This window comes from Notothenia coriiceps, unplaced genomic scaffold (genome assembly GCF_000735185.1).
Source record: "Notothenia coriiceps isolate Sejong01 unplaced genomic scaffold, NC01 NC01_scaffold00031853, whole genome shotgun sequence".
In the NCBI taxonomy this organism is placed as follows: Eukaryota; Metazoa; Chordata; class Actinopteri; order Perciformes; family Nototheniidae; genus Notothenia; species Notothenia coriiceps.
Window position 1 is genome coordinate 631,584 of NW_011364554.1, and position 6,170 is coordinate 637,753.

At 41.8% G+C, this 6,170-nt stretch overlaps 1 protein-coding gene across 1 annotated transcript in view; it reads right to left on the reverse strand.

Annotated features, from left to right (window-relative positions):
• The window catches only part of cacng8b (calcium channel, voltage-dependent, gamma subunit 8b), a 16,328-nt gene extending 10,480 nt beyond the window's left edge, over positions 1 to 5,848 (reverse strand). Inside the window, exon 1 of the mRNA XM_010788478.1 lies at positions 5,474 to 5,848. The gene's annotated coding sequence lies outside the window, so the exon portion shown is untranslated. The remainder of the gene's footprint in view (positions 1 to 5,473) is intronic.
• Between the last annotated feature and the right edge of the window lie 322 nt (positions 5,849 to 6,170).

Here is a 6,170-nt window from a genome sequence, read left to right on the forward strand (position 1 = left end):
GTGTGTGTGTGTGTGTGTGTGTGTGTGTGTGTGTGTGTGTGTGTGTGTGTGTGTGTGTGTGTGTGGTCTTTGACTCCAGTATTTAATGAATGACCTCAACAATAACCTACTAAGTTATTCCCCATAGCGAAAACTCCCCTGTGTAGGAGATCATAATTGTCATTTAATTATCTGTAATTTCTATTTTCCACCAATAACTAAGAAAGAGGGGAACGAGGGGAATAAGAGCAAGGGAGCGTGAAAGAACAAGAGGGCAAGAAAAAATAAATAGAGTATGCAAGTTGAACTAAAAGGGTTAGACCGTACAACAATGATTGCAGGTTGGGAGAAGGATGGAGAGGATGTAGGTAGTGTGGCGAAGGGAGGGTCTTTCTCTTGTTCATACTTGATTTCAGCCTTACTCTACAATATAGTCAATATGAATCGATATATCCTTATGGATCATGTATAGAGGATAACTGTTTATAATAATGTGGACAACAATAAAAGGTGCTTAAAGATATTTATGTTTAAATTGATGCACTCTTTTCTTTGGGTTGGACGTAATTCCAGCATCTTAGTCTTAGGGGAAAACATAAGGCTTACCACTCTTTTGAACAATCCTTAAAAAACTGAAAAGACATAATATTCCTTTTCCATAATTCTGAGCTTTCCAGTGCTAGATTTCTCTTGTGATGCTTTTATAGTACGTTTGCAACACCCGTTCTTAGGGCCGGCCAGAGGCCAATGAGCTGCAGCAAGACGTACTGCAGCAACAAAGGCCAAGGGCTTAGCTCTGGGAGCTAGCTGCTGCAGCGTAATTTATGGAACCTGCGCCTCGCTTGTCAAAAAACTTCACATGTAATCATATCTACCTGTGTAATTCCCAGCATCATATAATTCAGTACTTTGTATAAAATAAAAGCAATGAGTTGTGGCTCCAATAATGCAGCCATAAATCACACAGGAGATTTGAATTTTGTAGCAGCTGCTCCATTAGCTATTCATTGCATAAATCAACTACCAAACTGCTTGTTGAATAAATGATGACATCTGTAATAAGTTTTTTCCACACATGTGAAAGAAAGCGGTTCTATGTGCGAATGTGAGTGTTTTCAGAGAAGATACACAACACTGGTTCAACATCACAGTTACACTACATTGACTGTTGCATGTCCTGGAGAAGAATTATAACTCATATCGGGGATGTAGTAAGTGAAAATGACATAATCTTATGCTGATTGCTTGACCAAGAGAAAAATAAACTAAATGTACTTGGCCTACTTACGATGACAGCTCTAAAAATACAAGCAGCATATTCTAATCCTTGTGCTTGATGCAAACATGCCTACATATTCAGAACAGTGGTTCTTGGTAGCTTGAGATCATTTCTCTCCTTAATCATGAAAAAAGTTACACACCTGAGCTCATTGCTGAGATTCCACAGCTGGCTAACACACACACACACACACACACACACACACACACACACACACACACACACACACACACACACACACATTTACATCTTCACACACTCACATGCATGACAAACTCGCAGGTGCACAGAAACAGAACACGCAAACAAAACCCTAAGCATGCTTGCAAGCACATATGCAGCTCCAAACCCCCACAACTGTCAAAAATGATGACAATAAAATCATAAAATAGGTCATCTTTAAAAGGCACTTCAAAGCGTAGCAGAATTGCCATTAAGCCCATGTGAAGAGTCCACCAACATCCTCTGCCTGCATGTGACCAAGACTCTGCCTGTCTGAGCAGAACAGCCCGAGGAGGCAGTGACAGCAACACCTTGGTCTAAGAGGCTCCCAAAATAAAGTGTCTCTCTGGATGACCTGACGCTCATGAACCCATGAACATATGCTTCAAAACATGTGCACGTGAACCAACCATGCGCATGGATGAAGATGGCACTATGCACAGAGTGAAGGGACAGCAGATCGTACTCAAGATGGCCCTTTAAATTCATGTTTTATTGTCTTAAAGGAAATGTGCTATTCATTTATTATCAAGCCATACAACTGCATCAGAAACGAAGGTAGGAAAACAACTATGAATAACTGCATATATCACAGCTACTCAAAAAGGCAAAATCCTTTTATTTAGATTATTACGGTAACAATCTGAAATATTTTCAAAAATTCAGAGGAATACCAGTTTCACGCAGTCCAATGAGATGTCCTCAAATTGCTTGTTCTGTATGACAAACAGTCCAGATACCAAGCATAGTTTATTCACAATGATAAAAACAGCAGATTCTCATTATTGATACGTTATTTTGTTTATGACATTTCATCATATCAATAAATGAATGCTGCTGTGAAACAAAAACAAGATTATATTGTTGACATTTTTAAGGATATACGCAACTTTGCTTTTTTGTTGAGAAATGATGACAAGATCAATAACGCTCTCCTCTATGAGAGTGGTATTGATCTTTTCACCCATCTCTCAGCAAGAAAGCGAGGTTACTATAGCCCGTTTCACAAAACCCAACTTTTCATTCAACTCAAAATCCACTCACTAGCTTTTTTAATGGCTTTCAACCAAATGTCATGGTCTTTATTAGTGCATAGAGTTACAGACAACTAAGCAAAGTCCTTCTGCTCATGTGGACCTCGATTTTATCAAAGATGTTGAACTTTCTGCCAGTCAACCCAATATTTTCATGCATTTACTACTTTTCGTGTTAGCTAAATATAACAGTGAGACTCACAACCTTCTCTGTACTTCTTTTTTTCTAACCAACCTCCTTGAACTGGTAGAAATGCTGACGCAGCTGTCTGATTTACATATATTTTTAATGCTGTATAGTACACAGTGTTGCAATGATTGAAAAGGCATTGGTCACAGGTCACATGTTGTGTATCTCCAGTCCAGTGAGCATGCCTGCTTGTCAGACGTGTGAACACTGTGTCTGTATGTTTGCACTGCATGCCTCTGCACAGACAGGCTGCCTACAATATATCACTGACACTATACGGTTCAATCACAGGCTCTTACAAACCCTGCTCTCAGAGGCTGTGCTTACTTGAGCGAAGCACTTAAAAACACCAAAGCTGGAGGTTAATTGATGCATGGGTCACAGGCATTCAGACAGGAGTCAAGATAAAAGCCTCTGCTCACTGGAATAATAAGCAAGGTTTTTGTACTGAAGAGGGAAATACTGTTAGCCTGTGTTTAATTTGCACGATTACAATCATGGAGCTTGTTTTACTGATATTGTTGCAGAGATCTGAAGGTCCACATTCATATTTCGATAATTTGGCCTTTCATTGGACCCTGATATCAAATGTAAACTGAGGTATCTGAGTCTGGTGTTCTTATACAATGCAGGTTTTCCCTCTGTGCTCCCTGAAGAGAGGGAGGAACATCGTGAATCCTTGCTGTACACCATCAAGAGAATTCCTGCAAAGGCATTGATCCTCTGAACAATATAGCAACATGACAGATGTGATGATCATTGCAGAATTGCTTCTCCTCGGAGAGAGCAACAGAGAGTAAGACGGAGATGAAGGAGCAACAGCCAACCAGCTATGAAACAAGAGAGAAACAGCAAGGCAGAACAAGTGGAAACATTCAGAAGTTACAGACGTCCTTTCAGATTTTTCTGGACCGCTCATGTAATAGATGATTATGGTTTGGCCGGCGCTAAAACACAACTAGAGCCTGTGTGGGCTAGGCACTGGTATTGACTGCAATGAGTCACCTTACAGCGTAAACAGCAGATCTTAGAGCCGGCTAAGGGTTTTTTGAAAGTATTCCAAAATCCACATAGACATTCATCAAGGCTACAAACACGTACCAAACATAGTACACACTGTGTTTCCTACGTGGGATGCGGAGGCGCTGGGGGCATGACAACATACGGTGGTACCAACCATACCTCAATGAAATGTCCTGATCATTGATGGACAGGCGGACAGTCAATGGAAATGCAAAAACATAGTCGAACATGCCCTTTAAGGAAGGTTAAAGTTATACTTCTATTGGGAGACGGACTCAGGCATTGATCTTGCAACTAGAGTTGTAATTATTTAAATCAAATCCATCTTTTACGATGATTTTGTACAGAATGGTGATTCATTGATTGTGCAATTGAGTTCTTCATCCACAATTATCTATTTTACAAAGCGAAATAAACAAAAGTTGACTAGTATGTAACTATCAACCAACGCTCATGTATTGACACCAGCATTTCACAGGTAAGTGCTATGATACAAATGTCAAAGAGTTCACCTTTATCCCTGTGAAACGGCCAACATCTAGTGAGAGTTTGACCGGCATAAGAACCATAAAGGAGCAGGTGCTGCTGATGGACACATTGCTGCTGTAAAAGGGAAAGGCCAGACTCTTTTCTGAAGAGATGCAGCACCTAAATCAAAAGCTCAGCTCACAGGGGAAAATCTTGTGCTATTACTGCAGGTAAACACATTTTTGTTTAACATCAGATGAAGATAAGCATTGAGAGTTGTACTATGGGCTGCAGCCTCAACAAAGACAGGTATAACTCACTACCTTGTTTTTTGACAGTGCACGCCACCGTGACTCCTGAATGCTGCAGTGCACACTCCTATAGCATCTCCAATTCAAACACATTTCATTCCACCATTAGCCCAGATGTGATCAGAGCTCTGATGAAAAAATGAATGATTGATAAGGTGCCAGATGTTTGGTGCCCTTTACCTCTGGATCCGTCAGAACACCGAGCACAGGTTGGCCTGTGAGAGGAGACAGTGGGCTGAAAGGAAAATGATCTCATAACGCATCAGATAACATGATGTGGCCCAGGTCCAATACGAAGCTAATTTGCTGGCCTTGCACCGGGAGGAGTCCAGAAGCTGCTGAGACCCCGATTAGACTAACACAAGCTCGGAGCTCAGCGCGTGCAAAGCTCAAGTATAGTGATGCGGACTGCGGTGCATTCATTAATAGAGGAGGCTATACACATCACCCTGCCTGCATAGGCTACACGGTGGAAAATGGACGCCTAGCATCAAGCGGCCGGTAAAGAGAAAACTCAGTGGACTGGGACACAAATCGCACATTATGATACTCATCCACAGAAATCACTCCTCTTTGTTCGAGCACATTTCAGCACATACAATAGATATTTTAGTCCCAACACCTGCGGTGCGGATGCAGGGAAAGCTTCAAACGGGCTATTATAAGGGTTTCATTTGCATAATAGACGTTGCTGTCGCTAATTATAGGCCCGCGGAAATAGGTGGGAAAATTATCATTCAGCATTTAATCAGTGAAGTGTCAGAAGTCTGGGAATTATTATCATTATTCTTTTCCTGTGAATACGGTTGTCTACACAGTCCGTAGTAGGCTAAGTTGCAGGCAACGTGAAACAAATCAATGTGGCGTGTAAATTACACTGAATGAACTGATCCATTAAGCTGCAAAGTAAAAACAACAGTGACACAGTGTAATTATAATCATTAAAAGAAGCTCGGAGAGGTCTTACCTGCAGGCTTCTTATTTCAGAGATTCGCAGCGCGTCGCACTCCCAGAGAGAACGAGATGGAGGGAAAAAATAAGATAGGGGGTGGACGGTGGATGGGCTGAATATCGGGTCTATCGAGGCAAAAAATAAATAAATAGCAAAGGGGGGATGATTAGAGTTGATGAAAATAAGAAGCACGCGAGGGACTGGATTCTCAATTCCGGATTAAATCTTTAAATCAGCCAGTGATGGAAAAGGGTTGAACATGCATTAAAAAAAGGCTAATACAAAACACGTCACTGAACACGGATTTGTCTACAGTGGATGTGGCCGCTGCTTGTGTGTACTGGGGGAGAATGCGTCTCCCCCCACCCTCCGGTTGGACGCTCGCTCCTGCCTGTCTGCTCCTCTATGTATTTCTCCCACTCTGAGCGCGACGCAAGCAACTTGTCGCATCCCTCCAAAACTCCTCAATGATGGAAATGATGCCGGGTAATGTCAGAATCGACACGAGATGAAATCTACTACAGTATGTTTCGCTACAACATCATGGCAAAGGTTCACCCCCCCTGATCCCCCCTCCCTTTCACTCTTCTCTCTCATATTGAGGGAATTGGTCTGTAGGTGCTTATTGGAGCGTGTGCCGCGCGCGCAGGGCTGTTTGTAAGTAGCCTATTAGCCATGACCAGGTTATTATGCGTTATAGATGCGACATATA